This window comes from Heterocephalus glaber, unplaced genomic scaffold (assembly GCF_053883595.1).
Source record: "Heterocephalus glaber isolate CG9 unplaced genomic scaffold, H.glaber_assembly_v1.0 deba00001428, whole genome shotgun sequence".
In the NCBI taxonomy this organism is placed as follows: domain Eukaryota; kingdom Metazoa; phylum Chordata; class Mammalia; order Rodentia; family Bathyergidae; genus Heterocephalus; species Heterocephalus glaber.
Window position 1 is genome coordinate 1,813,331 of NW_028258293.1, and position 23,645 is coordinate 1,836,975.

General features: G+C 46.8%; 1 protein-coding gene and 1 pseudogene across 7 annotated transcripts in view; one reads left to right on the forward strand and one right to left on the reverse strand.

Annotated features, from left to right (window-relative positions):
• Elp4 (elongator acetyltransferase complex subunit 4) overlaps positions 1–23,645 on the reverse strand; it is a 193,394-nt gene that overhangs the window by 31,710 nt on the left and 138,039 nt on the right. The gene's annotated exons all lie outside the window — the stretch shown is intronic.
• On the forward strand, positions 3,042–10,267 carry LOC106009931 (tyrosine-protein kinase Fer pseudogene; annotated as a pseudogene). The gene has a single exon (XR_015451366.1). The product of XR_015451366.1 is annotated as a tyrosine-protein kinase Fer pseudogene (transcript).

Here is a 23,645-nt window from a genome sequence, read left to right on the forward strand (position 1 = left end):
GAGGAGCAGACCGTATTTCACTGTGTCTCTCGACGTGTCTGGGTGTGTGTGTACACACTCAGTGGGTGTTTGCACAGTGCCACACACAAACAGACATGCACAGTGTTGGTGCAGCTGAAATGAGCAGCACAGCATTTAAAAAGGCGAAAATAAAAGGAAATCTAAGATATGCTTCCTAAACTCACTAAAAGTCCAACTTAATTTTATTCTAAGAAATCAAATTGTCTACAGTAATCAACTTCAGACTATTTTAAATTGGTTGGCAGCACTGAATCTGTGGAAGAGGCATCTTAAACTAAACTTCTACGGAACTTTACTATGGCTAACGTTTCAGTATTCTTCATACCTGCTTATTCGACAGTTACAGACAATCTGCTTCTCTTGCTAAGGCGCTGTAAGACATAACCACATCTAAACGATTCAGGGCAAAGCACACTACGCTGTTCTGCCACAATCAACTTATGTAGGGAGCAGCTACTGTGTACTATTAAACACTTGGCACATCGCACATCTTTGGCACGTGAAAGTCAATTGGGTTTAGACTTATGTTGTTTATTGATGCCAATGTGTACTTCGCACCTCCTTAAATGTATCAAAATTCCTTAGGATGCCAAACCAAATCTGTCCTCCAGGACCCAAATGTGCCAACAGTTTATTGGTTTGCGGAAGCATTACTGGAAAAGCTTGAGCAGGGGGGAAAGACCTTTTTCCCAGTAATAGACCAAGGTCTCATAAGTGAAAGTGAACTGTAGCTCTGGAAATTAGGTGGTGAACTTTAGGTGGAAGAGCCAACTCCGATAATCAGTAATCGGTACCAATTTGAGAATGATTGCTACATGCCTCTGGGTGAAACCCTGGCTTTCTTGGAGCCTCTCTTGGCAACTGCGGTTGCCGTTTTAAAGCTTCAGAGAAAAGCCTGAATATGAATTTGGAAAAAAGTGATTTTCGTGTTCAGCACCGAGCGATGACTAAGCAGAGAGCCCGGGAGGATATTCAGATGAGTGTGCTCTATGCATATGAGCCAAACGAAAGAGTCCATACAAATAACGCTGATTGCCATGTGCCTGTGGTCTGGCAGAGTGCAACTTTTACACAGAAGATGCGCGGCAGCAATGGACACACCCTGTGGGGTCAGCAGGTGTACGTGTGGTTTTGGAATATGGCTATCTACTGGTATTTTAACTTCTTCTTTAAAAACTGAGATTTCAGCTTTAAAATAATGATAATATATATGAATTTTAACAAGCATCTATAAAATCATTAGTACTAAAATTAAAATTATTAGGCATAAATAGTACCAGATGCTACTTAAAATAGTTTTTCACTATTGATAAACCTGGACACCAATGAGAAAGATTGGAAGAAGTATTGTTAACTTACTATACATGTCAAGAAAACAAATTCTATGCTGTGTCTACCATGGAAAAATCGTACGTGCAATACCTCTCACAAAACAAAGTGCCACAAAACACAGACCCACAGCAAAGGAAAAATACTCTGATATCCATAATAAATGGAAACTTCACATTTTTTAAGATAAGCATATAGGCGACCTTAGTGAAAGCAGAGTTCCATGTAGTATGCTCATGTATAATTTTAGAGATCATTAGAGTTACAGAATTTTAATTAACTCACTAGACCTTTATATTTCATTATAAACCTCCCTCACCCTAATATTCTCTGTTCTGAAAATGGTGGCATACAAGATCAGAATAAGCAGACTTTTTCTACACTCTTAGCAAGATTTTAAGTCCATAGCATTGTCAACTCTAAGCACAGTGCGGTTCACAGATCTCCACAGCTTCTTCAGCTTGCGTGACTGAAACTCATACCTACCGAGCCACATTTCTGATTTTCCCTCCTCCCACTCGCCGGCGACCACCATCATACTCGCTGCTTTGCTGAGTCTACTCTGATATTCGTGGAAGTAGAATCATGTCTCTCTGACCACTTGCTTCATTTAGCACAGCGTGATGCCAACTGTGACACAGAGCAGTCGGGTCCCCCTTTTTAGGGCTGAGTGATGCTCCAGTGTGAGTCTACAGCTCGTGTTGTATTCGTTCATCTGTTTTCACCTCTTGCTGTTGTGAATGATGCTGCAATACACATGGCAGTGCCGGTACTGCTTTCAGATCTGCGCTGTAATGCTTTGGAGAATTACTTGAAGAAGCCAGGTTCTGGATCTATTTTTGATTTTTTTAGGTACCTCTGTACTATTTTCCACAGTGGCTGCTCATTTTACACTGGCACAATAGTGCACAAGGGGCCCAACTTCTCGGGGACACTTGCCATTTCCCATTGTTTTGACAAGGGCTATCATGACGGGAACAAGGGCACAGCGCCCCGGGTTTGGGTTTGGGTTCCCCGAGGACTGGTGGCTGAGTGTTTCCTCGCAAACTGTCGGCTATCTGTATGTCTTCTTTAGGGAAATATCTACTCAAGTCTTTTGCTCTTTTGAATTTTACTTTCTTTTATTTTTGCACGGTAGGCAAGTGCCTATCCACGAGCTACAAACCCTAGGCCCTGCCCATGCTTGGTGGGGTGGCCTGCCATTTTGTTGTTTCTCTTTAGAAGCTCTCTGTGCATTCTGGACATCAGTTTTATCAGATAAATGGTTTCCAGATCTTTTCTTCCACCCCGTGGCTGCCTTTCGCTCTGTGGCCTTTTCCACGGCTGTGTGGGTTCAGTTTCATGTAGCCTCACTTGTCTGCTTTTGCTGTCTTTGCCTGTGCTTTTTGTGTCATGTCCAATAAATCACTGACAAATCCAATGCCAAGTCGAAGGCTCAGCTTTAAACTCAGGCCTCAGATTAAGTTTTCAGTCCACTTTGGGCTGAGTTTCATGTGTGGTACACAACGCCCAGTACCCTCCTTTTGCACGCTTTTCCCAACACCATTTGTGGGAGAGGCCTCTCCTCCTCTCTGCATGTCCTCAGCACCGCTGTCGAGAATCCTTTGCCCAGAACAGCACTGTGATCTCAGGGCAACGTCCTGAGGTGGTGAAGAGGGAGACTCAGGGTTATTTCAGTCTAGAGTTCGTAACTCATACAGCCTCATTTCTGCCACAACAAACTGATCAAAGATAAGAAATGGACTCTCAACCATGAAGATGTCATGCTGGGAGGATTACTGGGCAAGGGAAACTTTGGTGAAGTGTATAAGGGCATATTAAAGGATAAAACTGCTGTTCCTGTTAAAACATGTGAAGAAGATCTTCCTCAGGAATTGAAAATAAAATTTTTACAAGAAGCCAAAATTCTCAAGCAATATGATCATCCTAATATTGTCAAACATATAGGGGTTTGCACACAAAGACAGCCTGTCTATATCATTATGGAACTGGTTGCAGGAGGTGATTTTCTATCCTTTCTGAGAAAGACGAAAGATGAATTAAAACTCCAACAGTTAGTGACATTTTCCTTAGATGCTGCTGCTGGTATGTTTTATCTCAAGAGTATAAACTGTCTACACAGGGACCTTGCTGCAAGAAACTGCCTGGTAGGTGAAAATAATGTTCTGAAAATCAGTGACTTTGGAATGTCTCGTCAAGAAGATGGTGGCGTGTATTTATCTTCTGGCTTAAAGCAGATTCCCATTAAATGGACAGCACCAGAAGCTCTTAATTGTGGGAGATACAGTTCTGAGAGTGACGTGTGGAGCTTTGGCATCCTCCTCTGGGAGGCCTTCAGCTTAGGCATCTGTCCATACCCTGACATGACAAATCAGCAAGCTCAGGAGCAAGTGGAGAGAGGATACCGGATGTCAGCCCCTCAGCAATGTCCAGAGGCTATCTTTAAAATTATGAGGAAGTGTTGGGATTATAAGCCTGAAAATCTCCCTAAATTCAGTGATCTTGTGAGAGAGCTCGATATCAGCAAGAGGAAAATCACACAGTCACAGAGGAGTGCCATGCTTGCCTTCAGGACTCTGTCCTCCAGCAGAGTAATGCTCTTGTTCTCCTTAACAATGAGTTTATACCACATTACCTGCAACCATCTTCTAAGGTTATTTTTTTATTAACTGGGTTTTTAAAAAATATGTTCCACTTTAAAATATGTCAAAGTCAAATTTATTCAAGAAATAGTCTCACCAGGGCCTTTATGTGCAGTCCTGCCATTTCAGGCCACTGTAAATAGGAGAGCACAGACTCTAAATGTGTGAAGGATAAACATCTCCACCATTGTTACATATAGGACCACTGATGTTTCTCAAAGGTTTTCCACATCAGGCACAGTTCTCAGGTGCTGCCTTTTGCCACAGACCTACTCAGTTGGTGCTATAAACAGCACTGGTAATGTGTTTGCTGGATACGTTCCAACATAGTTGGTTTTCTGCTCTGCCAAGGGATCATAACTTTAAATATAGTATTGTTATAATCTTGTATTGGGAAAAAAGAAAAAAGAATCATTTGCCCATGTTTGCGTGGCCTTACTTCTAGAGCTACTCAGTTCCATTGGTCTATAAACGCCTTGCTCTGGGGACATACTGTTTTGGTTACTGTGGCTTTGTAATATGCATCTTGAAATCAGGAAACATGAGGCCTCCCACTTTGTTGTTCTTTCTCATGACTTTTTTGGCTATATGGGGTTCTTTACGGTTCCAGATGGATGTTTTTTCCATTTCTGTAAAAAGCACCATTAGGATTTTGATAGGGAGTACATTGAGTCTCTAGATTACTGAGTTGTAGAGACATTTTAAAAATGCAAAATCTCAAATCTATGAACATGAGATTTCTTTTAATTTTTTAAATGTCTGTTTTAGGGGTTTTCTTTAGCAGTTTTAAGTGTCCAAATCTTTTACCTGCTTGGTTTATTCCTAAGTATTTTATTCATCTTGACACCTTATAAATGGAAGTGCTTTCTTAATTTTCTTTTTTATTATACAGTGATGGTGTACAGACATACAAGTAATTTTTGTAGGTTGTCTTTTTTTATCTTGCAATCCTGATGAATGTTTATCAGTTCTAACAGACTGTAGGGTGTGCACACATGCGCTTGTGCAATCCTTCGTGGATTTTACACAAAGATCTTGTCATTTCAAACAGAGATTATATTACTCCTTCGTTCCTAACCTGGATGCCCTTCATTGTTGTTTTTCCCTTGCCCAGTCACTGTGGGTAGGTGTGCAGTGGTCTGAGGGATGAGAGGCAGGAGTGAGTGCCCTCACCTCATTCCTGATCAAAGGTGAAAGGCTTTCAGATCTTCATTAGCAGGAATATTAGCTGTGCGCTTTTTACTATGTTGACATAATTTCCTGCTATTCCAGGGTTGTTCAGGGTTTTTATCATGAAAGTGTGTTAACTTCTGTCAAATAATTTTTATCCTTTTAAATGTGGTGTATCATACTATTTTCTGTGTGCTGAACCATCCTTGCCTCACAGGAATACATCTCACTTTTATGGTATTGTGGAATACAAGTATTTTTCATGAGGATTTTTGCATTTGTGTTCATTAGAGATAGTGGCCTATGATTTTTTTTCTTGTGGTGTCTTTTTTCTGGCTTTGGAATCAGAATAATGCTGGCTTCATAAAATGCATTTGGATGTGTTCCCTCCTCTTCAATTTTTTGGATGAGTTTGGGAAGAATTGGCATTAATTCTTTTAAAAAATGTTTGGTAGAATTCACCCGTGAAGCCATCTGGTCCCGGGATTTTCTTTGTTGGAAGGTTTTTGATTACTGCTTGAATTTCCTTACTAGTTTTAGTTCTGTTCAGATTTTTAAATTTCTCATGATTCAGTCTTGTTAGGTTATATATTTCTAGGAATTTATTTATTTCTTTTTGGTTATCCATTCTGTAGGCTTCAATTTGTTCATAGTCGTCTCTTCTGGCCCTATTTTCATCTGTAGCATCAGTGGTAATGTCTCCTCTTTAATTTCTGATTGTATTTGAGTCTTCCCTCTTTTTTCCTTCGTCTAGCTAAAGGTTTATAGTTTTGTTGAGATTTTCCAAAAACCAACCTTAATTGCATTTATTTCTGCTTCAATCTTTATTATTTCCTTCTACCTTTTGGCTTGAGTTGTCCTTTTCTCTAGTTCCCTCAGTATAGTCAGCTTATTAATTTGAGACATTTCTGTTTTTTGTTTTGTTCTGTTTGGTTTGGTTTGGTACCGGGGATCGAGACCTTCTGCTTGTGAGGCAGGTGGCGGCATCACTAAGCTAAATCCCTGGCCCCCTCTTTCTTTTCTTTTTTTTTTAATATAGATGTTTATTGCTATAAACTTCTCTCTTAATGTATCTCTTAAGTTTTGATGTTTTTGTTTTTGTTTTCCTTTGTCTTAAAATGTTTTCTAATTTCCTTTTTGACTTCTCTCACTCACTGGTTGAAAACGTATTGTCTGTTTTCCACATACGTGTGAATTTTCCAGTTTTCCTTCTGCTACTGACTTGCAGTTTTATTCCACTGATACAAGAAAAACCACTTGGTGTGATTTCAGTCTTTCTAAGTTTGTTGGACTTGTTTTGTGACCTAACATGTGATTTGTTGTGAGCAATGTTCAATGTTTGAGAAGACGTGTGTTCTGCTGCTGCTGGGCAGAATGCTCTGTGTGTCCTGTCATTCTCGTCGACTGCTGTTCAAGTCCTGGCTCCTTACTGATCCCTGTCTCGATGCTCCACTCATTAATGAAATCAGTGCTAAAATCCCCTACTAGTATTGTGCTGCTGTCTAATTCTCCTTACAGTTTTGTCAATGTTTGTTTTGTAATTTGGGTGTGCTGATGGGTGCAAGCATATTTAAATGACATCATCTTGAAAAAATCAATCCTTTACCATTATATAATGTACTTCTTTGTCTCTTGTGAGGTTTTTTTTTTTTTTTGGTACTGGGGAATGAACTCGGGGCCTTGCTCTTACAAAGCAGGTGGCGGAACCACTGAGCTAAATCCCCGGCCCTGTCTCTTGTGAGTTTTTGATGAGAAACCTTTCTGTTTGTTCTTCAGACTAGATCTTTTCCAATGCCATATCTTCGAGTTTACTGAGTCTTCGTTTGGCTTGAAAGAGTCTGCTGGTGAACCCTCTACTGAATTTCCCATTCAGTTCTTGCATTCTTCAGCTCTAAGATTTGTTTAGTTCTTTTTTATATTTTCTAACTCTCTGTTGAAATTCTCATATTGTCCATGCATGCTCTTCCCGAGTCTCTGTATCACGGTCACTGTGCATGCTCTGTCAGGTCACCGACACGTCTGTTTATGTGAGTCTGCTTCTGGAGATTTACTCTGTTCCTTTGCTGGGCACTGCTCCCATTTCTTCCTGCTCCCTATGACCATATTTGTATCCACAGACTGGCTTTACACTAGAAGAGACTCCCACCCGTTGACCCAGTAAGCAATTCTGGGGGTCTCAAACCCCCTCTGTGGCCATGCCTTTGGTGGATGTGTGTTAAAAGTCTCACTTGGTCTGCTGCTTTCTTTCTGCTCAGGAGCTCATCATTTCTTGCCCCATGCATGTCTCTCTAATGTAGGGCAGGTCTTCTGGAGCAGCAGAACACCAGCCCACTGGCTCTGTCTTCTCCTCAGTGGCCCCAGGCATCTAGTGTATATTGGTTCTCATTATTGCCTGAGGCCTAGCTGGAAAGAAAGCAGTCATGGAAGCCCCTGCAATGCTGGAATGCTGGACACACGGTTCCATCCTCTTTCTCCTGAGAGTGGCCAGCCCATCCTGCCCCGTGTCTGCTACATCAGCGGTGGCCTGGAGTGGCACACTGCACGGCTCCTCAGTTCTCAGTGGACCCCAGGAGTCTGGAATCCCCAGATCCCTCCTGCCTGTGCTCTGAGAAGTGACACAGAAGCCAGTTCCTTATGCCCCTGACCCCCCAAGTCCAAATGCTGGAAGTGAGGTGGGTGGAGGCTTCTTTTTCCTTCCCCAGGGAGAGCTGGGAGCTGAGAGTTTGCTCTTGAATCATGGCACAGGCCTCCTGGCCTCCAGAGTTACGTAGCACGAGGAAGTGGGCCTGCAAGAGGTGGTGAGGAGAATGCAGGACCACACTGATGATGGAGTCGAGCCTCTGGGGAGTGCTTCTGTCCACCTCTTCTGCACACAGGACAGAGAGCTGGCCCTGTCTCTGAGGAAGGGCCTTCAGTAGACACTCAGCCTTCCAGCACCCAGTTCTGGGCTGTGGGGGTCCTAGAACTGCGAGAACTAAGTCTGCTCTACTGATAAAGCACCAAGTCTGTCACTCTGCTGCAGCAGTACACATGGCTGAAATGCACCCTGCCTGAGTCCCTGATGCTGTGCTGGGAGGCACCAGGGTAAGAGGGTGCCTGGGTGCAGCTGGTGAGGCACTTCCTGGGGAGCCCCTTCACTGGGGACAGGAGCGGGCCCATGTGCCACTGAGTCAGTGCCTTGGGAAGGAGAGAGGTCTGGGCATCCTATTCTACTCTTGCAGACATCGCTGCCAGAGGATGGCCTTCTGAGTACGAACATCTTGCTGCACAGCAGCCACTGCACTATCTGAAAAGGACAGGTTTCAGCCAAGGAGATGGTACTGTGGTCAATGTGGCTGAACTCTGCGTGGACCAGGCAGAAGAAAACACGTGCCCTGAAGAATGAGGCCTCACTTGGGCTGGGCCATTCACTCACTCACAAGCAACACAAGGCTCTGCTCAGTCCCACTGGCCTCTGACAGAGATGGCTGAGTGAATAAGGGTGGCAGTTGGTTCTGGTTCTGGGTTACAGTCAGAAGGTCAGTTCACTAACTAGCTTCATATACAGCTAACATCAATTCATGATCTGGCTGAAGCATTCCTGTATGGAGGCCCAAAACCTTTCCACTGGTTTCCATGATAACACAACAAAAGAGCAGTAGAGTATAATAGCAACAACAAAGTTCAATTCCCGTAAGCCTGTACTGATGTCCATAATTATTGTTATTAAACCTCATCTCATGGGTGGTGTTTTATATTCTGCTCTAAACTGATTATTTGGCTATTATTTCAGTTTTAGTTTTGCAACATCTCCGTTAGGTAGAGCCTGAGGAAACAACCCATATATATTTTTATTGCTAACTCAGTACACAGATACTGATTGCAGAAACAATCTGTTCAGAGGCCTTGGGGTGCTGTCCTGACTGCGAATATGGTGTAGTGCAGCCGTCACCACTCACAGTGCCATCTTACCTTGTGAAATATTTGAAACGCACTGCACTTAGGACTTTCTTAGTCCTTATAAATAAGCACATTCTAACATAAGCTGGAATTATAGCAATGTTCAGTTTCACGGTTAAAACATTTCTCTTGGATTTGATTTTCCTTTGAAATTTGAAACATGAAGAATAAAGAAACTTCAGATTTTTCTCCACTAACTGATATGACTATTAGAGGCAACAATATAAAAGAATTATTCTACAACTTATTTCTATCTGCTAGGAAACAATTCAAATAAAAAGTCCAGTTGACCCCCTAAGACGCACAGTATGATTTATCATGAGTGAGGAGATCGAATTGTGCCCTTTCAAGCTAACTTTAATTTTGGTTTCCAAACAATCTATATCTCGTTCAAGGTTAAAAGCACTAAGAGTACACACCAATGCTAAGGAAAATCTTAAAATGTCCTGAAATGCATTAGCCAGCCTATTTGTATAACAAGCAGCCTGTTTGTTTATGATGGTCCACATCATTAATCTGGATAAATAAACGCAGAGGTGAAGGGAGCCGAGCGTGCTGTGCTGCCCATTACCCAGCAACGGTGGTTACGACCGCTCCGGGGCAGCGGAGCTGCACGTCCGAGAAGCATCTGCTGCTCTTTAACCAGGGCTGATCGGGCAGGCAGGCTGGGGGACTGGGGGCCGCTGCTGTTACCAGGGCAAGGCTGGGAGATTTGCCTTAATGAGCTTTACTAATTTTACCTGAAATGTTACTGCTTGTACACTCAAGCTTTTTAGCAGTATCTCTGTTTGAAAATGCTCAATTTTTCACAAATGTATAAATATCCACTAAGGAAACTACATGCTTTTTATTCTTTAAAAACAATTCTGTGAACTTTGAAAAATTGTAATAGTAACATATGCTTAGAATAAATAAATATAAAATAATACAATATAGATGTATGTATAAAATAAAAACTGAAAGTGCCCTTCCATATTCCCATCTTCCTAGAATTTCCTTCCTTCTGAAAAGGAAGAGTATAGATAACCATAATATGTTCTCTTAACATACTATACATGCTTTTTTATTATTAAGAGTAACCTCAGAAAGAACTGCAAAGTAACTATAAATCGGATCACACCAAAAAACCTCTTTGAAATAAATTTTGTAAATAATGCATAAAAATATGTAATATAGGAAAAGATGAAACAAAATCAAATGTTTTTATCAGCTTAGGACTTGAATATTAGTCAGATGTAAAGCGAATGGCTTTTAAGAACTGTATGTCTGTACTTCATTGCCGAAGGTGAGGCTGTTTGCTTTGTGAGCGCTGTTCCCGAGCTGTTGGGGACTCTCACAGCAGGTACTGTCATGCTTGGAGAACACACGCCAGGCCACCTCCACCTCCTTGAGGGTCAGGGCCGCGCAGTGTGTGTGACCAGGACGAGGAAGACACATGCTGCCACAGGGCGGCCGCTTGCCCTCGACCCTTTCGGAGCCTGCCTTCCTGACTCTCACCTGGGCACAATCCTGGCCGCCCAGGCGGTGATCAGTGGCCGGGCTGTCCTCAGCGGATACAGTGCGGAGTAAGGCGAGGCAGGTCTGCTCACCCTCCACAGTGACGCCGAGAGGGGTGCAGATGGCAGGGCTCTGTCAGGAGTAAGCGTGAACCAGACGCGTCTGGTCAGGTCGTCTAAGAGGTTTGGAGCAATGTGCAGAGAAAAGTCCTTTGGTAGTCAGTGAAAGGGGTCGCTTTAACTTCTCCTTGAGGCGGGTGCTTCGCTAGAGAGAACAGGAGACCTGGTTCTCCAGGTCCTTACCCTCCTATGAAACAGTAAGTCAGGGCCAAAAGCTGTTACTGCGTGTAACAAGTAACAAATGACAAACGGCTCCCCCAGTTGCTCTCAAAGAAATCCCTTTACCTTATGGGCACTTCTCTCTTATGGGAAACCCAAACTATAAATCACAAGCAAAAGAAAAGATAGGTAATAGGAAGCAAGGAGATAGATGTTTCTCAGATGGGGAGGAGGTCAGGAGAGGGAGGGAGGGAAGTGGATGAAAGAAAGACAATGTGTTGTGTCCATGCGCCCATTCCACAGGGGGAGTGTAAACATTAGGTACTGTGAACACAGGCTAATGAAAGAAAGCCCTTCAGAAACAAGGCTCAAAGCTGAGGACACAGACACTGATGTTTCTGAAGGCCACTAAAGTCAATCCTAGAGAGCATTATAAAATTATGAAATTTGAGCTACCTGTTTTTAGTCTCTTGTTACTGAAAGATATTTTGAATATGAGATACACCTCAAAAGACTGAGCTCAAGTTGAATCCAAAAGCTATCTTCTACTAAGAAAGCTATTTTCTACTCAGAAAGAGTTCATCCTAAATTATGCTTTTGATTTTTATTGCTTATGGAGAAAAAGATAATTCATTGAACCTATCAATCTGCTCCTATCATGTCACACGGTCCAGGGGACCCCCAAGTTTGGTTTTGGGACCTCTGATTCTACACGATGAGAGTTACAACCCAGGAGGTTCCACGATCATCAAGTCATCACGGGAAACGCACTGTGAAGCAGGGCATGCTTTCTTCTTTTTTAAGATTTCTGCATAATTTTAACTATGGCCTCCAAGCTGGGACTGTGTTACGCTGAGCCTCCTCGGTCTGCTGACCAGAGGTTCAGTGTTGACTCAGAACAGCGGATAGGATGAGCACCGTGTGGCACGCAGCTTGGAACATGCTACCCAGCAAGCTTGGTCACCCCAAACCACACACGATCGCAAGTCAGCTACAGTCCCCTTCCCACGGGCACCCTCGTGCCCTGCAACTCTTCCTTATTTCTCCCTCCGCTGGTCTCCTTTCCCCACTCCCTTCCCTAAGCATCAGCTCCCCCGAACCTCCATCTCCCAGGGTCACTACTGAAAAGCCTTTCCACTGTGCCCACATTGATTCCTTGATTCTGGCCTCCATGGCTCTCTGATCTGATGTTCCTAGACTGCTTTTCCACTGCAGAAAAGGCTGACTCCGTTTCCCAAATCGCGACCTTTGTCCAGTCTCCTTCCGGCGGAACCACCTGGTTTTCAGTCCCACCCACTTTGCTGGAATTGCCCAGTAGCTCTGGGCCTAGGCCGCCCTACCAGCTCGGCCTTCTTCCTGGGAGAAGGAGCTCATGCTAGGCACGGTTGTGGTGCAGCTTGTCCTGAAGACTGCTCCGCACGAGGGCCTGTCACCACAGCACAGAGGATGGGTCCTGTCCTGACAGCGGGGATGAAATGAGGCCCCAAAAGAGGCTCAGTGACTGGGCCACACATCGCCCAAGGAAGGAGAGACCTGACTCCTACCACAGCCACCACTGCCGCTGAAGTGTCCGTGCAGGAAGTCTTCGGAATGGAGCCACGTTAGGGGACACTGGTCATTGTGGAAAGGCAGGGCTTGTGATATGAGGAGATTCTGTTCTTTCTTTCCCTATCACCTATCTTTATCTTGCTCTGTATTTATACTCTGGGTTTCTCATATAAGAGAGACCTTGTGATGCTTGAGCTGTGTGCTGACTGACTTCACTTAACGTCATGGTCTCAAGGTGCACCCGCTTTCCTACAAATGACTCAAGCCTATCCTTCTTTATGGCAGAGTAGTGCTCCACTGAGTGTAAATGCCACAGCGGAAATTCTATTGTGAAGCTGGTTTCAAAGGTGCTAGGATGGCTTGGAGGAACCTACTCAGACTGGCTGTGCCTTCAAGATGGAAAGCTCCGTGTTCCAGCTCTGTTCAGCACCTGTTCAGCATAGGACGTTCTGAGCTGTCCCTGTCTACAGAGGGAGGCAAACAACCGAGAGAGGCGGCGGGCAGAGAGGAGGCTGCCAGTGGGCAGACCACAAATCCACGTTTTGCTTGGGGAGCACCCAGGAGGCTCCCATGGGTGGCTGGTGCTGTGCCCGAGTGGGTGACTGCCTGGCACAGGAGGGTGGACGGCCACTGTGGGCCGAGGCTGGGAACACAGGACCTCTGGGACACACGTCTAGCCGAGGGGGTCAGTGCTGGGACCTCAGACAAGTTCCTCAATCTGCAGAAAACTCCAGGAGTGGCCAGGTGGAAGGATGCACACCCTGCGCCTGCTGCTTTTTCCTGGCCACCCACTAGGAGGAAGTGGGGCTTGAACAGGAGGGAGAAGCCCTCAGAAGTGGACTCCACCGCCCTCCAACCCTTTCCGCCTCGCCTCCTTAAGCAGGGAGGCTCCTGCTCACTCAGCACTAGGCAGGTGGCAGAGGAGATGGAGCCTGGACGCGAGGCTCTGCCATACACAGCTCTGATGTTAGTAAGCAAGCGTCCCCGAAGCTGCACAGCATGGCCAAGGTGGCTCGAGAGCAAGGCACACTGCTCCCAGGTGCACTGCCTGGCTGAATTCCTCCAGAAACAGCTTCAGCCGTCGGCCTGGCTCCTGTTTCATGCTTTTGTGTGGGGGCATAAAGGAGCTGGCGGGAGCATCACACCTGGCCTGGACACTTGCAGGTTCCTCTAATTCTCAGTGCAGAACGAGCACCTGTCTTGCTGGAGACGTGCAGCAAGGTGTCGAGGAATTCCAGCCCCCCTGTCTCTGAAGAGATGGCCAGACAAGCTGACCCAGGGCCCTTCTATTAGCGTCAGTCAGGCTGGGTTTTACAGCAGCAAGTTCAATTAAAGTAGTCATTTTCCAACAGCCTTGCCGGTTAGGGTGAGATGGCTGTAGTCAGCATTAGCATTTACACAATGGTACAGGAAATCACCTCCAACAAGGGAGACAAAAGAAAATGAAGCCGGCGGGAAGGCACCTGGGCTGACGAGCTTCCTCTCACCTGCTGTCCTCCAGGCTTCCCACTGGGCTGCTGCGGGGCCTGGGAACCTGGCTGCCCAGGGCGGGGCTCTGTGGTGCTCACGTCACCACCTCGTTCATAAACCTGTGCAGGGCCCCTGGGGTGCAGCGTCCAACAGGCAGGCTCTAGTGACAGCCCCCCCCCCCAACAGCGCAATCCTCGGGCGCCCACAACCCCCTCTGCTTTTGCATTTCCTCTCTCTGGCCCTTTAGCACAGACAGCTCTATCTATGATAGCGGCTTTTTGTTTGTTTTGGAGGTGCTGGGGCTGGAACCCCGTAAGTCCCTGAGAGCTGCCTTTGATGTCCCAGCTGAGCCAGGCATCAGGTCCTTAGCTCTCGGTACTCATGGTCAACTCAATCTAGAATCTTCTAGAAATGAGCCTGGGGTCAAAGCCTTCAGCAGTGCCTTGCTCACAGATGTGCCGGGCTTTCTCTGGAAGGTCTCAGTGATGCACCGCTCCTTCAGTCTCCAGGAAGCAGGCTCTCCTCAGCGTGCCTCAGTCAGCAGCTCCTCCCTCTGTGAGACGGGCCAGGACGCTCACACTCTAAGCCCTGCTGAGGACAGGGCTTCCGCCCGCCATGTTCTGCTCACTCCACGTGCAGTCGAGCTCTGTCCGGCACGTCATGGGCACCGCGCAGACCGGCGCTGGGTGGGGCCCGGTACACTGCGAGTCCGGGTCGCAGGACAGGGGAGGGTGTGGCCCAAGGCAGGGAGTGGCTGAACTGCACCCTGCTCTCACCTCTCCTTCCTGCCCTCCGGCTGCTTCCCCACTCCAGGCGCCTCTCTGTCCCCATCCCTGGTGAGTGTCAGGGCTGGGCACGCACTCGGGGAGGGGGACAGGGCCCAAGACATGGGGCTCGGCCGCACTCTCTCACAGCACTCTGCCTGAAGAGCAGGGCCTCTGTGGGCGAAGACAGCCCGGCCCCAGCCCCGGCGGTGGCGGCGCAGAGGGGAAGGCCTGCTGTTCCCGCACCTTGAGCGCACCGCACCTCCTCCTGGGTGTTCTGCACAGGAGGACCTGCCTTCTGTTTTCACCGGCCCTCCAACTGCTGCAGCCGCCTGCCCAAGAGAGGCTCGCTTTCTTCCCCAGAAGGCTTTTTACAACAGACACTGCTGCTCCTTGGCGTCGCACCACACAGCGACAGCGGACAGGCCCTGAACCCAGGCATGGTAACCGCAGACACCAAGCATGAACTTCGCCGTGCCCGTGCATGGAGGGACACGCGTTAGCTCCGTGTCCCTCAGCTGATCACCCTCTTCAAGGGCCACCTCCTCCTTCCTGAATTCTTGTAGTAATTTTTGGTGCTTGGATGAAAGAATGAATACACAAAACACCAAAATGTTTTTGTGGGAGGCTTTCCTAACTTCCAGTGGCCAAGCTGAGTAAGTGTGGTTTTATCTGAGGAGCATCTTAGCTACTTATTTAAAACACGCTATATGTTACAACACGGTGATGACACGAACTGCAGTGAAACTGACTCTTCACCTGCCTGCGGAGCCGTGGGGCGTCAGCAGCAAAGCCAGGCTCACCCACAGTCACCGGGCAGCTAAACTGCAAAGGCTCCAAGAGGCAGCCTGGTGAACTCGCAGACCTCGTCCACCACTCACGACTCGATGGATTCCACAGCTTTCAGTTTGGTCCACATCTTGGAGTTTTCATTTCAGTATTCTTCTTGGCTCAACCATTCTGTCTGAGAAATGACTGCCCGGTTTATATTTTCTGATTGATTAATATCCCCAGGGCGCTGCCAAATCTGAATCCGCCGCCCTCGAATGCCCCGGCTGCCCTGCTGGTTTGAGTGTGTTCCTGAGAGGAGGCGAATCCAGGTTCCAGCTGGGCAGCTGGGCAGCTTTGTTATGGGCTGAATGCAAAACCAGGAGTTGCAGGCAGTTTTAGAAAACAGATTTTTGGGGAAAAGAAAAGCCAAAATAGTTAAACATTTTAACAAAGCCCACCAGCGCTGTGCTGTGCTACCCCCGGGGTCTGTGGCTTGGCCTCTGCTGCATCTGCTCTTAGGCCTCTCTTCATGGCAACAGGTGAGCAGCCGCAAGGAAGCCGGCACACCCAGCCGGAAGGACCCTCTGGGCCAGGAGGCTGGGCCTCGGGCGGACGACCCCGGCTGACCGCCAAGGCCCGAGCAGGCGCACCTTTCCGCAGTCTGCATTCAGCACACAGCCCAGCAGGCTGGGAAACAGCCCGAGTGAGTGCAGAGTCAGCTTCCAGGCTACGAAGTTTCAGAAGAGTCAAAGCCTCAAGTACAGGACCGAGGACGTGCCGTGCACAGCCACTGCAGTGTGGGGCGCGGGGCCCGGCCGCCCCCTCCCGGCCTCCTCCCATGGAGCAAGAGAACAGGGCCCACGGCGTCCATGGGGGGCTTGGTATTCGCCGCCTTGTGCATCCCCTGCAGCGCGCGCTGCTGCCCTTCGAGCAGTGCCGCCATGTTGGCTAAGGCGAGGATTCCGCACAACCCGCCACCTTGGTCCCGGCCTTCGCTGGACACCGGAGAAGGGTATTCTCAGCGCTCAGTCCGCTGAAAGCCTCAACTGAACACTGCTCACTGTTCCTCCCAGGCACGACGCAGCGGTCTCACCGAGGCCAGTCCGGCCGGCCAGAGGACTCACACTTGCCAGCTCCACCACTCGCGGCCAGCTGCTCCTCAGTTCAGCACTGACGGAGCCCCTCCTTCCCTCCCCTTCCCCTCCCCTTCCCCCCTCCTTCCCTCCCCTTCCCCCCTCCTTCCCTCCCCTTCCCCTCCCCTTCCCCCCTCCTTCCCTCCCCTTCCCCCGTCCTTCCCTCCCCTTCCCCTCCCCTTCCCCCCTCCTTCCCTCCCCTTCCCCCCTCCTTCCCTCCCCTTCCCCTCCCCTTCCCCCCCTCCTTCCCTCCCCTTCCCCCCCTCCTTCCCCTCCCCTTCCCCCCTCCTTCCCTCCCCTTCCCCTCCCCTTCCCTCCTCCTTCCCCTCCCCTTCCCCCCTCCTCCCCCCCCCTTCCCCCCTCCTTCCCCCCTCTTCCCTCCCTCCCGCGAGGCCTCTGCCGATGGTAGCGGAGCGGGGCTGGCATGTGCCGGGGTCAGCAGGTTGCCCTTCCGCACAACCCAAGCAAACCAGAAGACTGCCAGGTTACTTTGGGACTGGGCAGACAACAGTGACCCTTCACGACTCCGTGAATAATGTAAACAGGGGACACATGCTGAGGGCAAAGAGGAGGAAAAAATAAAATAAAAGTAATTGTCCAGAGATTTAAAAAAAAGGGTGTAAGATTTTCCGAGGGCAAGCAGCAATTGCAATGGAACCCATACTCTGTTTACATACTCAGTTGAGAGTTTCAGTCCTCCCAGGGGCGAGACTGTGTTAATTATCATTTGTCTCAAAGGTTTGATTTTGCAGTCAAAGAGCGATGTTGAGGTTTGGTGACCTGAGTAATAATATAGGTGATGTTCCAGTCAGTGTAACTTCACATCACCAAAATTACTTAGGAATGGTCAGTAAAAAAAATACCTGAAGGGGCAGGGATTTAGCTCAGTGGTGCCGCCACCTGCCTCGGAAGCGCAAGGCCCTGAGTTCGATCTCCGGTACGAAAAAAACAAAAACAAAAACTAAAAAAACCTTGAGAAAAAAACCTTTTTAAAAAGGCCGTTCTAGTGATTACGTAATGGAGTCCCATTATGACTTTTCTCTATTATTTTTTAAAATTTGCAAACAAAGAAAAAGTTGACTTTTTAAAGAGAACATATTTATAACTATATCCTGTAGATTGTGCAGTTGGCCTTTCTATATACTTCTATGTACTTCATTACATCTCTAAACATTTATGTGAGCATCAATCTGTCAAATCATTGATGAGCATTACAGAAAGTTGCAGACAGCGCGACACTTTACCTCTAACTGCTTCAGCTTGCCCATCATTAGCCAGAATTCAGTGTTTGTGGCTAGACAGGGGCTCCTGCACAGTGCAGGCTGGCCCCAACTTGAGGCAGTCCTCCTCCTCCTGGGTGTGGAATGCCAGGTGTGCACCACACCCAGTATGGCTCTTTTTGGTTAAACAAGTTTATTGAGATAAAAGTCACAAACTGTACAATGCAGCCTTAGAGTTCATTTTTCTTATAAGAGCATTTAGTGGGGTATGGACCATTCCCCCTCTCCTTAATATGTGTGTCATATGAAGCTTGTGGCTTTCCATCTTTTGCTTACAAACATCAAGAGGTTCAAGTTTTCAAATCATCAAATTTGCAAATTTGGAAAAGCCCACAGAGCCTTCCTCCTGTCCTAATAAAACAAGAAACTCCACTATGAGAATAATAGATGGCATCATTAGACCCTCTTCTTCAAATCCAAGTCTTTTAAGACAAAATGCTGTTCAGGAATGGTGGCCACGCGCCCCAGGACTGCACCCTTAGACCCACACAGCTGTGCAGCTGCTGCAGGTGTCCGCCCGCCACCCAGGGCTGGGCTCACTCTCCCCTGTGAGTCTTGGAGGGCTTGCGAGCATCCCAACCACCGGAGCAGGGTGGATGTGAGTTTCCTCGCCTCTCAGGATGGGACTGGGAAGGCCACTCGGCCTCTGACAGGTCACCCGGACCCTCAGATGCAGTGCCCGAGTCCGGCCATCCTGCGGGAGAAAGCGCTGTGCCTGAGAAGCCCAGGTGCTCTAGGTGAAATCGCAGCTGACCGGTCCATGGCCAGAGTGGACCACTGGATACCCGGAAGTCGCTCCCAGTCCCTTCCAACCTTCCCCTTTCAGACCTTCCTGGCCAAAGACCGCAGTGTGGGAAACAGGCCCCCAGGGTCCGGGGAGCACCTGCTGCACCCTACCCAGTCCCCACCACCACCACCCCCGCCCCGCCCCGGGAAGGCTGGGGTGTGAGAAGAGGTGCATAAGGTGGAGTTTTGGGTTGAATGGACAAACAGCAATGATAACTACCACAGCCTTCCTGTCCCCCACCCCACCCTGCAAAATACAGCAAAAGACTACCATTTAAAAAGGAAATATAGCTTTTCTTTGGCAGATATATCTGCATATAGAAAATATCTTGGAAAATATCACCTCAATATGATGTTCTATATTTAGGTAGGCAGAAATTTTTATAAACTACTGCCCTGGGAATTTCAGGATATTGTCAGTCAGTTCCAGCTGCTGGCTGCATAATGTTAGTTGCCCATATTAGGGAATAAAGAGAGCCTGAACTAACATGTATGAAAAAGGATTTCACTTGATTGTAAGGCAACTATGCATGTGGTTACCAAAAAATCACACATGTATTCCTACCTGCATGAACAGAAGCATTCATTCTCCCTGTACCCTGGACTCCTGCGGCTATGGACCCTCTCTCAGAGGAATGCTTTCTAATGTGTAAAACAAAATACACCAGATTTCAAAGGAAACAAACTGCACTGAAATGTTACCAAATAATAAACTAATTTTTGCTAATCTATTTATGCTTTTTTTTTTTTGGTACTGGGGATCGAACCCGGGACCCTGTGCTTGCAAGGCAGGCGACGGTACCACTGAGCTAAATCCCCAGCCCTATTTATGCTTTTTAATCAACCATTAGTAAGGATTGCAGTGGACTTAATATCTGCTCAAGGAAAGGAACATAACTAATATTTTGACATTTTTAATGATCACGCTCCTAGATGAGAGAAGTCTGTGGTCTCTGCTGGGGACAGGCCCGGCTGCTCCTGGGCTGGGAGCTGGGGCTCCTCACTAACAAGTGCTAGGTCTCTGTGGGAGGCACTGCCCTTCCTCTCGGGCTGCTGGAACCTCTCGCTTTAGCCACAGACCCCTTGTCTTTAACCCCTAATCCTTCATTCATCTACGATCCCATGGGCTCTCGCCTGTGATGCTTCCCGCCTGACTTTTCCTCTTTTGTTGCTTCCCAATTAAGAAGTTGGGAGAAAGTGGAGATGAAAGAAGCACGAGCCCCTGGGCGTGGGCAGGTTCCTCCATTCAGAACCCTGTCACCCTCTCACCCAGCAGCCACGTCTCAGAACCCACCCCGACACCTCCAGTTCCTCTTTCTCAGGAAGGTGACACACCGACCCATGAGAGCTCCCCTCCTCGGACTGCCACTGAGCTGAGTAAATAGCAGGTGCTTGATCTTTTTAATTTTACTTTCTTCATGCATGCTGGGCAGGCATTCCACCACTGAACTATATGCTCATCCCTTTTTAAAATTTTATTTAGAGACAGGGTCTTGCTGAGTTACCCACACTGGACTTAAACTCATGATCTTCCTGCCCCAGCCTCCCAAGTGGCTGGGGTTACTGGTGTGTGGCATCATGCCAGGCAACACACCCTTGTGCAATGCTTATCCTACCGGCAATACTATAGTGGTGTAAATCACCTTCACGGCTGCGGGAAACGAAGATGGCCCTAATGTTCCTTATCATCGCTGCCAACCATGGAGGACCATGAGCACGGGCTACACAGTGCACCCTCAATGTCAGAGACTCCTACGTGGCACCTACTGAGTGGCAGATCCTCTTCTAAGCACCTCACATGTTCACTTAATTCTCTCATCAACCCCATGACAGAGGTGCTATATTTATTCCCATCTTAAAAATGAGGAAACAGAGGCACAGATAAACTAGTAGACAGATGGAACCTGAAACTAGACATCGTTTCTCAGAGCCAGTGTTCTTCACTACTACACTTGACCTTGCTGGTGACACCTGCATATAAATATAAGACCTGCTCGTCTGGATCTGTACCCTACCATGGAATCGCGGGTCTCACAGACACTTAGCTCCCCTTCTTTCGTCGGCCTGTATCCCGAGCTGGCTAATCATTAACTCAGCACTTGTGCTGCTGGGTTTTATTCCAATAATGGCAGCTCCCATTTACTGAGTGCTTGCTATGGGCCAGACCTCGAGCTAAGTGACTTAATGTACAGCTAATCTCTGTAACAACCCTCCCAGGCAGGAAAGAAAAGCTGGGCTCCTATTTAAATAGTAAAAGATTAAGCAGTAAAAGAGCAAGGGTGCTACCCACAGCTGTCCAACTCCAAAATCCAGGCTTGAAAACACTGCTAGCTGGGCTAGGAGACAGCTCAGTGGCACAGCGCTTGCCTAACTTGCTCTAGGGCCTCTGGGTTTGATTCTCCAACACCAGAAATAGGAGACAAACAAATGCCCACACTATACTACTACCCCATGTGTTTTTATCTTACTTCTTCAACTAGATTATAACATTCTTGAAGGGAGAGATTATTTCTTATGCTTTCTTGTTGATGGCACAGGATTTTGATCCGACTCGTTACTGAAAAAAATCCGTGTTTTAATGGATCCAAATGGCATTTCACAGAATTCAGCCCAGTGTGGTATGAAAATGAGGGGATCTCTCATTAACTGCATGTTTTCTGGGAACTTACCCCCAGTCTTCCTGTTCAGCTTCCTTATCTTTCAAAGGGAAATGAAGCTACTTATAGAGAGGTTTCAAGATTAAAAAGCAGTAACATCTGTAAAATATTTATTATAGTTTCTGTTGCACAGCAAGCGGTCAATAAATGCTAGCTTCTTAGTCCTTTTTCTTTGAAACACAAATTTTTGGCCATGTCTGTTGTGACTGACTTTAGAAAACAGTTTTGTCAAAATGTTCATGTTGGGTTGTGCAAAAGTTGCAATACACTACTGTATGTAGTTTCTTTCTTCTTTTGCTAGAATTCAGCTAAAATGATAAATATTAGCTTATTTTAAAACTGAGAACAAATTTCATCTGAGCCCATAAAGTATTTCCTCTCTCCACCAAAGCAGTTACTGATCAGCAAACATGATAGGCCTTCTGAACCATGGTCCCCCAGAGATGCGCACGGCACAATCTTCCAGACTTATTACCTGTTACCTTACATGGGAAAGGACAGTAAGTTCACAGATGGAATCAAGGTTGCTAATCAATTGGCCTTTGTTAATGTTTGGATCTAAAATGTCCCCCCCAAGTGTCATGTGCTCAGAGGTGACTGGATTGTGGGGTGCTGTACTCATCCACAGATGAATTCATTGATGAGTTCCTAGCTAAATATGCTGTTAGGAGGTGGGGCCTGGTTGGAGGTGGTCACTAGAGGTGTGGTGCGACCCTTCTATCAGGCCCTTCCACCATGCTGTTTTTGTCTTGGAGCCAGCCAACCATGGACTGAACCCACTGAAACTGTGAGCCAAACAAACCTCTCCTTCTTTAAGTTATGGGTGTTGGGAATTTTGTCCCAGTGATGGAAAAGTGACTAATACATACAGCTCCAAACTAGGGAGATTATCCTGATTTGTCTGCAGGCCAATGTAATCACAAGGATCCTGTAAAGCAAGACAGGAGCAGAAGAGAGAACCAGAGAGACTACAATATGAGGATTTGGCCCGTAAGTTCTGGCTTTGAGGATGGAGAAACAGGCCCAGAGACTAGGCAGGAGGAGCTGTGGGAGCAGGAAGAGGTGAGGTGACAGGTCTTCCGACAGCCACCAGAAGGAACATGGCCCTGTGAGCCCCTTGATTTTAGTCCCAGAGAATTAACTTTGGTTTTTCTGCTCTCCACATCTCAAGGAAATCAGCTTCTACTGTCTAAGACTCAAATTTTGTGGTAATTTGTCACAGTGGCAACAGGAAACTAATACATTATATAAATAATACCACAAATTTGGAACTGTACAAAAACAAACATGCTGTGTTTTAAACAGGTGATTGCATGAATAACAATGATGCTTTCTTGATTGTACTGCATACAGAAGTCACATGAGATGAAACAGTGAATTCCATCCTTATGGATTCATTACTGACATTTAATTAGCTGGGATAGAGACAAAACTTTTTCTGTGCAGTTCAGACTTTAGTCTTTATAAATGTCCTATTTGTGACTGATTAAAAAATAGTAAGGAAAGCAGTTTAATGACAACAGGAGGGAGTTTTGCTTGGATAAGTAGAAGATACTTTTGACACTGGCATTTTTATAATGCCACAAATAGTTGCTTGGCCAATTAGTACTAAAATGTATTGCCTGGCTCTCAAATCCCTGAATTTACCAACCAAAGCTAACCAGTATAACCTGCAGAATGAAACTTGTGATGAGCTCGCCCCACTCCCCTGCCCCATCACAGCGGCACCTGCCCTCCAGGACATCCTTCCGCCCTGTCCTGCCACTCAGCACCGCCAGCCTTTCCTAAGTAGTGAGATGCACACTGCGGAGCCACATCTCAGCCTCTGTCGCACTCCACTCTCTCACGCATGTTATTTATTATTATTTCAGGTTTGCGTATTGTTTCCTTCTCCGCTCCTTGATGATCAAAGTTGGTTGACAGGTTCACAGGGCTTCATTATATTATTCTCTATTTTCCTATACACAGTAATACCTCGGTGTACAAATGCTTCTGTTGGTGAACAATTTGGTTCTTGAACAGAAGCATTTAGAAAAATTTTGCTTCCCTTCTCGAACTGTGCATCAGTTTGAGCATGCATCATTGATGACCTGCGCATCACTGAACACAAATTCGGCATCTTCCCCAGAACTGTGGAAGGAATTAAGTTTGTGAGCCAAGGTACCACTGTATTTGAAATGTTCTTTAATAAAATATTAAAAAATAACTAGAGGAGGTACCCTTCTATCTGTGATGCATTCTTTTTAATTTCTAGGTTTCTCCTTCCCTAGCACCTGAAGGTTGGTGAATTAAATTATCTCTAAAGTTATATCTTTTTTGGTTGAAGAAATGTGACATAAAAGAAATGTGAGACTATGGTT